This window comes from Emys orbicularis, chromosome 4, assembly GCF_028017835.1.
Source record: "Emys orbicularis isolate rEmyOrb1 chromosome 4, rEmyOrb1.hap1, whole genome shotgun sequence".
In the NCBI taxonomy this organism is placed as follows: domain Eukaryota; kingdom Metazoa; phylum Chordata; order Testudines; family Emydidae; genus Emys; species Emys orbicularis.
In genome coordinates, this window is record NC_088686.1 from 103,380,324 (window position 1) to 103,395,553 (window position 15,230).

Here is a 15,230-nt window from a genome sequence, read left to right on the forward strand (position 1 = left end):
TGTGAAGGTTTGGGTTCATCTGCCATATGGATGACAGTTCTGAGAGGAAGTCACGACTATGCTGCTGCTTTGCAGCCTAAGGGGAAGGAGGCTCTCTGTGAAGATACTCAGTGCCCACTCACAACTCCTGTCCCCCCTTCCCCCAAAATAGGAAAGAACCTCTCAGAAGCAGTGTAGTTACTGAGCAAGGGAATAGCCCAGTGTTATTCCCTGTAGAGTACATGGCAGTAGGAATACACTTGCATTAGCCTCTACAATAGTGCTTACAGAAGACACCCCCACTGAACTCCCCCCCCCAATACTCTACTCTTTTGCTCCTATAAATATTTAAAGAATTATTTTTGAAAGCTCTGGGAAAACTGGATCATTTTCCTCCATCAGCACCTGTTCTATTAGCTGAGCAACTTTCTACCATTATAGCAGCTTTTCACCACTTTCTATTTCATTAGCATTCATTTTCTCTAGACATATGACACACTACCCACTGGAAATTCAGGCAACTGGGAACATAAAGCTAAAAGCCGAAGTTTGCTTCAGTGCTTGCCAGCCCACAGAATTATATTACCCTTCCTACCTTTACCTAAATCACAGAGAAATGACAAACCTTTTGATGCATGCAAAAAAAAAAAAAAATCCACCTGAAACAGTTTTAAACTGCAAGCTTGACTGATGCAAACTGACATAAAGCATCACAATGGCACATGTCAGAGACAGATGTTTTCTCCAACTCTAGTTTAGTTGCATTTTTTGCAGAGTGCTCTGCTGATTTGTTAAACGTACTGCTTGTAAAAAGATTTGGGTCTGGAGTTCAAACCCAAATCTCCATGAGTAATTGGTGAGCTGATGGTCTTATTCTCACAGGTGGAAATAGGCAATGCAAATTTTAGAAGCAGCACATCTGTTCTTTCAGCTAACATGATATGAGTTCTGTGGGAATGACCACAGTCACAACCTCAGTGTCCTAACTGGGGGGACAGGAGGACGGGGGGATGGGGACTCAAATAAACAGCACAATGGATGCCAAAATCATGCATTTTGGAATTCCTTGGGCCAGATTCAGATCTGGTTTATGGTGAATTCTGAAAACATAAACCCCAACACGGCCTCTGAGCTAGGAAAGCTGCAGCTGCAATGTTCCTTTCACAGGGGGAGGGTTGCAAAATAAACAAAAACAAGGGATGGCCTGGCTGGGAATGGCCAGGGCAGTCAGTGGGCATATAACATATCCCCCCAAACTGAAGTTCCCTCAGGCAAAAACCTCTAAGATGGGAAGATGGCAGTGGCAATATCACCTGCAGTCTTTGGAGTGCATCCCCCTGATTGTTGTTTGTATTGATTGTGTTGTAGGGTGGGAGAGGAAGTGACTTGCCCCAGGTCATCCAGCAGCTCAGTGGCAGGGCCAGGAATAGAACCCAAGTCACCAAACGCCTAGTGCAATGCCCCATCCAAAAGACCAGGCTGCCTCCCTGCTCCCTGATGTACAGGGAAGTGTAATATACATGTGTGATTGCCAGCTTCTTTGCTTTTGTCCATTTTACTATAAGATCAGCCTGGAAACAAAACTAGTGTTTAAACCATGTTTCTTGACAACCTCAAATCTTCTCTTTTCTTTCTAACCTATTATAGAATGCTGAGAATATTCCGTTTGTGAGCTATGCACATTGGGCGCTCCTTACTTGAATTGACAGGGGCCATATAATCTGAAAATTAAGACTCTTCAAACTCACTTTCAACTGTAGCCATTGTATTATGAGATATCACTGTTCGGATTTGCTTTGGATTTTCACATCAGTTTATGCTGTGATGAAATATAGTATGATGTAAACCACTGGAATTCAGATCATAATACTTGCTATCAGTTCATTGGGAGAAAGTGGATTAAAATATCACCCACCACACTCAGTAAGCAGCATAATTAAATGATAGGAAATATGGTTTACCTCATAACTAGTGTTTAAAGCAGCAAGTTATCAGATCATTTCCTGAGTTCCATGTAAATGCAGTACTATAGCAACCAGTCACTGTGATAGCACCCACTACCGTTAATCTTGCAAAACAGTTTCACTTGTAATTCCTGTTTTCACATGCTCATAGCTTTTCGAATCATTCCCCTTTTTTACTGAATTTTTCCATGCTTGGTTTCTACCCAAAAGCAAAATTTTCCTGGAACATTAGAGTAATTTCTTCACCTGATTTTAAGTTTGATGGAGAAGCAAATACACATTTTCATTTAAAAAACAACCACCACCCAACACTCTTTTACACAGGATTCCAGCAAAACAGCTGAAATAAGACACTTGAAACTTAGCATGCACATAACCCTCCCTATGGACTAGTGCCTTTGCGTGGTTTGAAAAAAGCTGTCTATAGGTCAGCAAAGATAAGATAGCTTGCAATGTTGTGAGCATTGAGGGCTTGACCTCATAACCTTAGTACTAGGTTTTTCCAATACAGACAGGCATATATGTATATAATAATAATATAATCCGACCTACCTCTTTGACAACTACTAATGAAAAAGTGCTATAACGTGCTTGGATATATATTCACAAACAAAACTCTTGGTTAAAAAGGGGTTATGGCTGAAAATGTGTTTCAGTGGAGACATACTCAGATCCATACCAAAATCCGACACTTAACAAAATAAAAAAAGAACCCAAGCATTAGAAACTCTGGGAATGCACAATCATATGGGGTCCAGCTGCTTCCCCAGTGCTGCAAAATCTTTTGTTACTTATATCACATATGTATGTATGGCATATGCAATGTGTATTGATCTGTTTAGCTATAAAGAACATATGCAAAGATAATAAAGATACTCAATGTGTGTATCAGATATTACTATACAGACATATAGATGATGTGATATATACACTGTTTTAATTTTTTAGGCATTTGTTTGTGTTTTCTTTTGTTGTGGTCCATTGCATACATCTGTCTCCAAAAAAGAGAGATGAAATCAGTTCTTGCTGAGTAACTTTAGTAGTCCATATGCTTCATCATTTGGAAAATGATATTTTCCCCCTCAATGAGATGAGGCAACTATATTAATTTGGGGAGTGATTTCGGCAAAATGACAGAAGAAAAATAAACAACTTTCCGATAGTTCCCCTTAAACATTCAGAAATCTATGCTGGATCACTTGAAGGGAAACTGGCTTAGTAACAAAGTGCTGTGGTACACCTGATAGGGTTTATTCATGTAATGACATGTTACAGCTGAAATGAGTTAAAGCACTGAAGCCAATGGGATTTTTCCTGAGTAAAACTGAGTAAGGACCTTGGGATTTGGCCCACTGATGCTGAAAGGTGGTGTCAGGAACCTGGGCCTGCAGCAGAACCAGTATCCAGGCAATCTAATGAGTGCATCCTGCAGTGCAGGATGCCTGATTGATTACAACACCTGCTTGGTGGGAAGACTCACTGGACCAGGTCTTAAGTCCAGCAGCTGCAGTAGTTTGGTGGCTGCTCAAAGCATTCACCCATGGCTATGATAGCTGCTGAACCTGCTTGTTCCCAGCATGGTTCTAGCCCTGCTCCTGCCTTGGAACCAGCCCGGCTCCTGCCTGGCCTTGCCTTACTCGGCTCTGACCTGCAGCTCCAATTCCTGACTTTGGCTCTAACCGTTGGGCAGGACTGCCCATGTCCTGGTCTCTGACAGGTGGCAAGGAGAATTGGAGAACACAGGAGGTTATTTGGTTTAGATGCTGTCAGCTGATTGTTTGTCCTTCTGCTGTTGCCTCCAAAAGGTCAATTTTTATCTAAGTTTCCCATTTCATATGTTTGGAGGGCATGGTGGCTTTTTTTAAAATTACTCTTAAAAGTCAAATGTTGTTTCACTTAGCCAGGATAATTGAAGTGGTAGAGTGGGATGTACGTTGGGGAGAATTTGCCTCCGTTCCTTCTTCACGGTTGACCCACTAGTTTAGACTGTTGATCAATATTTTTAAAAAAAGAAGAAGCAAGGTTAAAATAACATCATTATTGATTCATGAATGCAAATTCACCAAAAGTGAAATTCAGCTCTTGGTAAATAGCCGGCGCAAAGCCAGTGCATCAATTAAGTCCTACTTACCCATCAGGGTAGACCCCTAACTGCCAAGCACCCAATGCAGAAGGCAGTAAGGTTGCAGGCAAGACTGGTCCCAGAAATACTGCTGAGTGCATTAGTTAGTTACTGTGCCTTGCTTTCCAAGGGAGATCTTGGTGCAGATCCTGCAACTTTTGCATGGTGTATTGAAGGAAAAATACAGGCCAGAATTCTACACTGCTAATGTACAAGATTGAATTTATCGTGCAAGTAAATTGGAGTCATTGGTGTAACTGAGGGGCAGGTTTAGACCCAATGTATTTAATTTAATTGACAGCCATGATTTAACCTTTGGGTCCCCAGTTCAGTAAACACTTAAGCCCATGCTTAACTTTAACTTTAAGCAGGGGCTTAAGTGCTTTCCTGAGTAGGGATGCTTTTCTGAATCGGAGCCTAAAAGTGGCCTATTTGTCAATGTTGTACCCTTATGTCAGAGCCCTGTATTTTGCAGAGCTACATAATTTACAGGAGAGGATGATGGATTTTTATCCTCATCGCAAATGTTCTGTCTGGAAAATGGCTTTATTAACCACTAGTGACTAAGCTGTAATGTCTCTAGTTCACAGCATGGTTCTGCTTACTTTCTGTGGCTCTCCTGAAGATGTACGATAACCCCTGAACAAACTAGAATATGTCAGAAAAGACCAATGGAAGTCTCAGTGTAACTATTTACCTAAGTCTTCTTCACTGCCTATGTGTAAATCGCTGTATCTCTGCTGTGCTCCTTATGGCATGGTTCAGATATGGTCATCTAACAGTGGAGAAATAGGCAGTTGTATTTGTTGAAATTGACAATGAAAAAGACTAATAATAAAAGCTTTAACATTTTCCATAAAAAATGCTTCTACTTTACTTACTCACTATCCAAAAAATAACGTCTGTAAAACGTTACAGCCAAATTACTTGCTACTGGGATGCATGATCACATGTAATATAATAAACGTTTCACCATATTTGCTTTATGATTTGTACTGTGAATGTAACTGTTAAAATTGCCCTCCCCTAATGGTTAAGAATATAGACAGTTATCTCCCCTCACTAGTCCTAGACAATGCACACACGCAGACAAAATCTAAACAGTGAGTGGAATGCAAGGACACAGCATGTCTGGTAAGTTCTGCTATAATGGAAAAATGTATTTCTCTGAATTTACAGAGTATGTTCATACATTCCATGGTCTGTTTTCTTCCAACGGAAACATGGGCTCGTGCCTAAGCCACAGGACAGGGAGTCAGGAGATCTGGATTCTATTAATGGGCTTCTTGTCTGATTTTGGGCAAGTCACCTGGGACTTGACTCAGCTGCCTTTGAAATCAATGGGAGTATTTTTTCCCCTTAACTTCAAAGAGGTCTGGATCAGTCTAATTTCTGGGCCTGACTGATTCAAAGCAATGGGAGTTGTTCCACTGATCTCAATGGATTGGGTCCCCATCCCAAAATGCAGATACTACTTGCATTCCTTGCAGGGGTGTTGTGAGGGTTAAGTGATCTTTGTAAAGCAAAGATATTTGGATGGGAGGAGCAACATAAATGCAAAATATTATTATATGTCCTGATCTTTCAAATAAATATTTTATTAAACTAGAATCTGAAACATCTCTCTGCGCCTACAAGAGTCAAAGAGTTAAAGTGACCAAATTCAACAGGAGCTAAAACATGCAGTTTTATGCGGTAAAGCAAGTAGGGTTGTTTAAAAGAGTACTAAGTGATGCACTTGTACTCTGATAGACTGGGTAATGCTGTAAATGTCACTGTTAAAATGAATATCTTTAACAGCTAATATCGATTAAAAGGAGGCACTTAGGCACCAGCACAGACAGTTTTAAATGTTAAATTATTTTGTATAATCTAAATGAAAAAGCAGAGGAGTTGTGGTACAGAGGGTTAAGATGTTACTCTTTCAGCTCTGAAGACTTGGGTTCATGTCTGTCTTAAGGACACAAGTGAATTGAGATTGATGCTAGCAAGATCATCCAGCCTGGATATTTTTCAAACACACAATGGCCTGTGATTGGCATTGGAGCTGGATCAAGGATGTTGTCCATAATTACCAAATTTTGAGGTGTGGGGCAACTTAGAACGTGGTCCAAAGCCCACTGAAGGTAATGGAATGACTACCATTGACTTCAGTAGGCTTTGGCTCAGTCCCCTAATAAACTGACAACAAATGATTCTTTGCCATAGTTTCACCCACTTTCATCATTATTTGGAAACAAAATGTTGTGCCACAGCCATAGTGGGAGCTGAAGATCAGAAGGGTAAATTCTGCAAGTGAGAATAAGTTTCAAGCGGAGTAGTCATATGATCACGCAATCCTACGGGGAAAGCATAGGAGGGAAACCTAGGTGGAAAGAAGTATGCTGTCAGATCTTTGGGCAGAATTTACCCTACTGACTTTTATGGATGCATTTGCCTTAGCTAACCTGAAGTTGTTGAGCTGACTGTAAATATAATTAAATATTTCTTTTGTTTGATGAACACCTAATAGCCCTCTGGACCACAAAAATAATATCTGAAGTGTCAACTGGCAATCTGTTGTGTGATTGATTTCCCACATTTACACATATCTGTAGCGAATGTGAAGACTGCTGCCTAATATATCATCCTTTCTTAAATATAGTGTGAGACAGTGTTCAAGTCTGCTTTCATGGGGTTGGAGTTGTGACACTATATAGTCCTTTTACACTCCACTCTTTCCCTGTTTTCTTTTTCTATCCATAGCCAATGTCTTGTCTGTAATATGTCACTGAGGGATAGATGCCTGGTTCTTTTCCTCCTCTGCGTTGATTTAACCTTGCATACTAGGAATCAGATTGTCCCATGGATAAACTGCTATCGTCCTCTGACCCTACACGGAGACTCAGAGCTGACCCAGGGAGAGAGGGAAGCACTCTGTATGGGGCAGCATGTGTGTTCCCCTGCACAGAAGATGTGTGGAGAGGCCTTGTGCTTCTTGAAGCACAGTCTCACTCCTAACTCCCTATAAGAATCTGTGGGTCTAGAAACTAGGTCTGCAGAGCCTGGGGCAGCTGATATTCCTGCAACATCACCAGGAGGCCATACAAAGTCACACCCAAGGAGCACTGTAGATATTAGGTAACACAGGAAGTACCACCAAAGGGTCCTGAGTAATACCACTCTGTGGCTGTCTGATTGGTCCATGCTCTCTGTTTAACCCTGGAGGGTGCCCCAGAAAATCGGTTGGGCCACCCACTTCTGGTTTGTTGAGACTCCAGACCTGACCTCATTTTCTGATGGCTGCTCTCTGTCCCCAGCCTGACTCTGACTCTTGACTCCCGATTCCAGCCTGGTGACTATGTCTGGTCTCCGACCCTGCCTGACTCTTGCCTGTTGATCCTGTCTGTAATGATTGCTCTGATCCCTACTCGCAGACTACTGCCACATGGCCAGACTGCCTATGCCCCAGTCCCTTACACTCCCCCTAGGTTGAGGTAGTTTCCCACAGCTCCCAGTTTGGGCCATTGGGTAAAAGGTTGCCCCTAAAAGCGGTTTGATTTTTTTTGGCAGATGCAGCAAAGTATCTTTCTCTCACAACAACAAATATAAAGGGAAAAACCTCTTTTTGGCTTCATTCTCTGCTTTCTTTGGATATAGTGTTGTGGAAAGGAGCCTGCCGGATGTACTTTTGAGTTTGAAGTCTTCTAGTTATCCACAAAACAGTACAGCACATGCACTATTACTGCAAATGTCCCCACACTTTACTGCAAATGTGTGCCTCAATGGTGCCCCTTATGCCTCTGTACTTCCACAGTAGCTGGGCCACAATTTGGCCCTTCATGATTTTGCATAAAATATTTTCATGACAAGGATGGTATCCCTTTTTTTCCCCACTCCCAATTTGGCACCCAACTTCTTTGATGAGTGGGTCTCAATTTTTTTCTATACTGGGAATTGTCCAAGGTCCCTCCTGCTTAGCTGGGACCCTCTGTGTCATTCAACAATATTTGCAAGGGCAGGATGATCAAGACTCCTATGCATTGAGAACTCATGTCCTTGACATTTGCAGTATAACTGGGGCCCACATTTTCACCTGAAGGAACACTTCTTGAACCATGTTTTCAGCGCTGAAACAGACCAAACATGCATTACATTAGTACTTCTATTCAGAATAAAAGTAGGCTTTGTGGACAGTGCTAGGAAATTATCACTACCTTTAAAAAAAAAATTAGCTTGAGTTTGCATGTCTTTAAACTATCTCAGGCATGTGACCCAGTACTCGACTAACCACTCACATCTGTCTTTTAGAAAACTGCTGCCATTTTGTGTTTCATTTCATATGCAAGGCATTACAGAATGAGTCCCTGTTCTTTCTCTTTTGTGCAGACTTTATATTTGTGTGGTTTTCTTTCATTTAAATAAAAATAATTTAGACAGAGGAAAACATTAACACCTTAGCAATGGATCAGTGCCAGAAAGCAATTAGTAGTGTTTGTTGGTCTTTCCAACAGGGGTGTAGGATGTGTGTATGTTTACTGTGTATATACTGGGGCAGATCATCCCCCCGACTGCGTAGCAGGGAGAGCTCCAGAGTGTTCTTTTGCACAGCTCATCTCCCAAGAGTGTGTTGATATGGAGATAGCATCACTCTCTCTTTAAAGATCAGAAGTGGCAACCTCAAGAGCTTCAGCATGATTAGATTGTGTTAGGTTAGTTCTAACTCTCATTTCCCATCAAAGCGAGCAGTGTCTGGCACCACCTTGTTGTGTAGCTGGGATCTAGGTGGCAGATTGCTATGTACATTGCCAAATTCTGCCAGAGGCAAGTGTGGCGCTGCATGTTTTTGCTGTTCTTTGGTCATAATACTGCAGAACCAAATAATCCTTCCTGCCACATTGAAACTCCATAGGAACAGATATGCAGCTGCATGTATAACAGGGAACTACTATCATAGGGCCATTAAATATATTCAGAATGCTCACAGATTCATTTTAAGATGAAATACCAGTTAAACTGATCCTATTCCACACCGAAAATGAATGTTTTTAGCCAAGTACGACATAAGTAAGGTGTGGTGGCTACAAAACTATGAGAGCTTCTCTCCATTTCACTGGTAAAACAGAACTACACCATACTGGGTTGATGTGTATACTATCTATACACATGCACAAAAAAATCTTCCAATTTGCTTGTAGAATTAAATTCCACTGTAGATGCTGCAATAGGATTCTGGGTATTTGTATGCAAATGAGTGCACTGATAATATATTAGACTGTAATTTAACCAGTAATAATAATTTTTGCTGTTAATACTGCACAAAATGATGCAATTGGACACTAGTAGGCAATGTTTTAGAATGCAATCAGTAAGCTGGAGGCCACTTTCTCAATTTCTTTTAGTATCTATTTCAAAATGTCAAAATGAGTTTTCTGGCTAATATAAAATTATTTGTATTTCACATCCTTAGTTGATGCTTTTAATTACTCTTCATATATTTTAATAGTTTTCTGTGTAGAAAAGTGCTTTCTGTGCACTAAGCCAAATCTCCATTCTGCAGCAAAACTTGCTGAAGTCAGGTTTTTGCCTGACTGTATGTAGCAGCACCAAATACTAAATGATGTTGGGATGCTTATAGTAATCGAGGGAATAATTGTGGAGGCAAAGTTTATTGTAAGGAAAGCAAATTAGGAGGGGAAAACAACATCATTTAACAGAAATGTTAAGTATGATCTAATCTTTTTGGTCCTCGTTCTGATACAGTAATGACTATTTAACCATGTCGGTTAATTATTTAAAGCGTACTGTAGTTTATCCCGTGTAGATTAGAATCCCACTTTATTAGAATGCTAAAAGGCCAGGCTTCAAAGAATGAGCAAATTAAAGTTTTTTCTTGTCATTTACAATGTTGGGGCCAGATTCAGATACACACCAGCTGCAATGCAAAGCAGCGGTAAACCCAGTTTAGCCAGTTAAACAGCTAATGTTCACTGAAGTCAATAGGGGGGTGGGTCTTTCCACTGACTTTGATGGACATTGTATCAGGCCATTATACCCCCAAATAGGATCAGGTACAGGGCCTGATCCTGTTCCCATTAAAGTCTTTGACTGGTTCCAGTGTAGGGTCAGATACTGAGCAAGCGCCCCTTGCACAGCTGTGGAAATGCACCTTCAGTGGGAGATGAGGTTACTCAGCACCTCCCTCAATCCACAACATTATAAAACCACATTCTAAATTAAAACTTTAAAAAAAAAAATAGCACTTTATATTTAAACTCACTCTATTTAAACTCTGTTCTGATTAACACAGTTTGAAAATTATAGACATGACCTTAGGGGACAGATGGAACTGAATCAAGCCTATGAATGTTTGTATGATTTGTCCATCATTTGCTCCGTTATTGACTGAAAGTTCTCTTGAATGACATCAACTCTACTTCAGTGGCATAACATAAACTTTGCCTGTTTTCTACCTCTGCTTCTCTCCACTCAACAACTAAGAGACAGAACACAGCTCTTGAAGACATAACAGGATAAAAAATAAAGGTGACATTTTCAGAAGCATTCAGTGCTGGTCTTACTCAGCTCCCGTTGAAGTCAATGTGAGCTTTACATTGACTTCAGTGGGAGAAGGGTTAGGCCAGCACTGAGCTCTGTTGAAAATCCCACCCAACAGAGATAATAAATATTAGGCCCACCTTGCTGCCTCTCACACTGTTTTTATGAGCGATAGGGGAAATTTGCAGATTTTGTGCACTTTATCGTGTTGCCATCTCTCCTGATCTGATCATGAGTCTGATGATATTCTGGGTTTCCCCTGAAGCCCCAGCTGCTGAAATCCAGAGATCGTATGAGAATCTCCACGGACATTAAAAATAAAAAGTCCATTTCTACCCTTTGTGGTTGCAAAGAAAAGCTTGAAAATGTGTAATAAGTGCACCTGAAGGGCTCAGAAACCAGAAAGAAAAAGCAAAAGAACCTCAAATTTATTATTTTTTTAAAAATCTCATGGTTTTTAACCAATCTTGTGATTTTTGTGGGGCTTAGCTCATCATTTTTGAACAATTGGGGTTGGCAATACCTCATCTGGAAAAACACACAAGCATTCAGAGGCTTACGTGAATTCATTTGAACTATTTGGCCCGCTCAGGCTGTCTCATAACATTGCTGTTGCGGCTTGGTGTTGGCCAAGCCAAACATACAATGAGAACATCCTTTATTTCTGCATTTGTGTAATTCCTCTTCCTGTCCAGTCCGAAGAGGTGCAAAGGTGACAACACACACACAATTGAATCAAACTTAATTACAAACACCACTTACATTTAATGTTCTCTTTTCTCTGCACTACATTTTTAAACGTAAGATGTCTGCCACCTTGTCCCTGTTCGGGGGGGGCAGGCCCATGCAGGATTCAAGATGGGACTTGTAGAGTGAGGGACATTCTGCTTTCTTTCTCTAATGGAATATTTGTTCTTTGTTGTTTTCTTTAGTCTAAAATAAAGATAAACCAGACTGAAAGCAGAGTGGCGAGGCACCACTGCACAATTATAATTAATTGACTGTTAATGTTTTAGACACTGCTACGGTGTACATTGGAATTGCTGGGGTGGGTGCGGGTGAGATTAGGTTAAGCTACGCATGTACAAATTACAGGAGAGTCGCATTAAATACACACTCTAATTAATGTTTTCAGAATGAACACCAAAGGGAATACTATGATTTACCACTCACTGAAAAGTTGGTCTATGATTTATGCTTTCTCGGTTTGTGATATATTCTCAGCTTGAATTGTAGGGATTTATGGAATATACAATACCTGCACCCTGGTACAACTCAGTAAAAATGTACATACCACCATTTACAAACATTACCTCACAGAGTTTAACAATCAGCTTAAAATAAGGATGGACTCAAACCAGGACTTTGGAACTGAACCTCCACAAACCTTGGGAAAATTCGTATTTTTAATCTGATTTCATCTGCCAGCATCATGGGTCAGTTACATTTCTACTTCACAACAGAATACCAGCTTAAACACTAGAAAATGAAATGTTAACATTGTCTGAAAAACTGCAAAAGGTTCTAACTTCATTTTATCAAGTACAGCACAAGCATTCCAGAAAATCAAAAGGCCATGTAGATCTGCTCTTGAAACAGCGGAGTGGAAAGCCAGTCCTTGCTCGGGGGATCTGAGGTTGAATAGCATGGCATTAACAAAGCCAAAATGTATAGTGTGGAGAAAAGGACCCAACGTTCAGAGTACTCTAAAAGCTAGAGGCAAGAAGCAGCTTTGCATCCCAAAAGACATTGATGTGCATCATTTTCCTGTTGCCACTGTTTCCTGTGGGGGAAAAAATGGCTGTAGAGGACTGTGATCTGGCACCTGGTGATAATACATGTGTAATATCACAAATCTTTTTCATATTAATTGAGCCTTCCTCACCACTGCATATGTTATGGTTCAGATTTTCAACCCTGGCCTTCAGAATTGCACATGATAATTGTATGCCTGGCATGGAAAATAACCGCATGTATGTTCAAATGCAATTTTGCAGGCTGATCTGAGGCTAGCTGAAAAGGTGTCCCTACTGGAAGGGTTTTATCAATAAGCTAGTGAGCACTTTAAGAAGGAAGGAAGGAAGTGATCAACATGTAATTGAAGCTGTTCTAGCTTGAAGTTTTTTTAGGGGAATTTACAACATGCAAAAATATCCTCATTACATGCCCCTTGTGTTGTCTTCTGTGCTCCATTTAAGAAATAACAGAGAAATATCAGCGAAGAGGAAGAATTGGATTTAAAAGCCAAGCCGAGGATCTCATATTCTAGTAATTTTCTGTTTTGATGCCATCATCACACTTTGCAGTATAGAATCATTTATATACGAAAATACAATCCATGTTAAGTTTCTGGTGAGTCTTAGTCTGCTGTGAAATGTCATTAGCGTTCTTATCAATAGTACATTTTTCATCATGGACACAACCCACATATCCTAATTTATGACCATCTGGTCTCTAGACAAGAACAGCCCATATGATCAAAATGCAGCTTCGCTAAATCAGCTAATATATCCATCCTGTGGCTTCAAAAGGATGACACCCACAAACTCAATCAAACCCCCAGCATCTCCAGAGAAACTCAGAAGAAGTGGGGTGCTTATCTATTTATATATCTAAAGTGCATTATCCAACTCACCATAAAATGTACCTGGGAAGGACTAGTCACTGTATCTATTTGCTCACTGGTGGCGTTAATGGTATCTTTTATTTCATTTAGGTCTTGATTTGTTTACAAACTAATAAATATGATTTATAAAAAGTGCCTGTGGTTCACTAATTACTGCACATATGGCGTTTTCGTTTTGTAAAACTGGCATTTGCATTCCATTATGATTATGTCTCTGTTCACCAGTGCTAATTAGTCTGATTAGACAGATAACTTTAACCATTATTAAAACCAGATCATGGAAACTTTAAATGCAGGGGGAAATGCAGGTACATCACCAGGAAAGATAGGTCAGCTGCACAGAGTTTGTTTCCTGTGAAATGTTTAAAAATTGTAAGTTTTTTGGATTTTGCACATACAATATGCTGCACTAAGCATCCACATTTAGCTACTTACAAAAATCCAATTAACCAGAGCTCTTTAGCATGTATTTGTTAATCAGAGTTAATCTTTCCAATGAATACATAATTTGGAATCTGTGTCTAAAGTGTTCATTAAGGATAAGCATATTAAAGACAAAAACTAGGTTCTCCTCCTTGGTAGCCAATGTAAATATAGAGAAGTAAGGACTGGTTGATGTTCATTTTCTTTTATGTTAGGAGACAGAAATTAAGACATCTAAATGGACAAAAGACTAGAGAATTCAAAATTGTTGGGAAGATGGACTGGGTGGCCTAATATGTTTTTTCCATGATTCTATGAAAATTAACATGTATGCTGAAAATGTGTGGAAACAAACAGGAAAAACCCCTGTTCACTGTCCCTGTTATTACATCAGCAGGTATCCAGCCTCCTTGGGGCTGATATTTTATCCCTTTAAATAGTTTTTAGTCTCTCCAAAAAAGAGAACCACTTTCACTATCCGCCAGCAGACACAACCTTAAAGCAGTAAGAAGTCAGGAACACAGTATCAGAGATCAGTCAGCAAGTCACCTAATTTTTTTCTTCCTTTCTGAAGAAGTTTGTCAAGGAAGCAGAAAAGTTCTTTCCTTTCTAAAAGGAACTGCAGAAATACTGAAAAAGACAAAACCAGGGGTTAAAGGAGACGTACATAAAGAAGTGGTAAACTATAACACTGTCATATTAATTCACTACTGACCTTTATAGTGTACCTCTTGCCCTACCTTTCAAAGGCAAGTGGAATTAGTCTGTAATTACACTTCTCAAATGTTAGCTTGGGTCATTGCTGAAAACATTGTTGGTGTAATCCCCAGGAAAAAAGCACCAGCACAAGAAGTTTCAAAAGTACCATTTCTGTATCTGTAGTAGAAGCAGAACATGAGCTAGAGGGCAAGATCCTTTGCTGATGTAAATCAGTCCAGCTCCGTTGACTTCAGTGGCAGTACATCACTTTATACCATCTGAAGAGCTGATCTTCTAGAATGAATATTTATGCCATGCCAGAAGAGTTTGAGATCCTTTTTTCAAAATGAGGATGAATAAAGAAGGGGCTGTGATCTGTTCTGCTCTGATGAACCCAAAGCCAAATGTGACCTCCTCCTGATCTTTTATGTATTTAAGTCAAAAAAGGCCATTCAGATACATTCCACTGGAGCTTAAAATGTCTATATTTCAATTCCAAAGGTCAAACCTCAAGCTCTCTCTTCGCTATACTGTATGACCTAGTCTTTGTCTATTGCCCATTGATGTTGGCTGTCTAGGCTTCTCATACTCCATCGACTGTTTACTGTTTTTCTGGCTAATGTAAGTGAGGGAGATAATTGAAATGATTTTGAGCTATGTGTCAGCTCTGATTCTGATTATGCCTCCTGTCCTCAGTGAAGCTTTATTGGCTCTAAACTCATTAAGTTTCCAGGAAATTTTAGATTATTATGTTAACTATATCTTAATTAATGTATTTATCTTAAATTCCACTCAAGCATTTTTGAATTTTTTTTTATCTGTATGTCTATCTCTAATATCGTTAAATTAAATCACATTTCCCGCAACTCTTGTGTTTAAG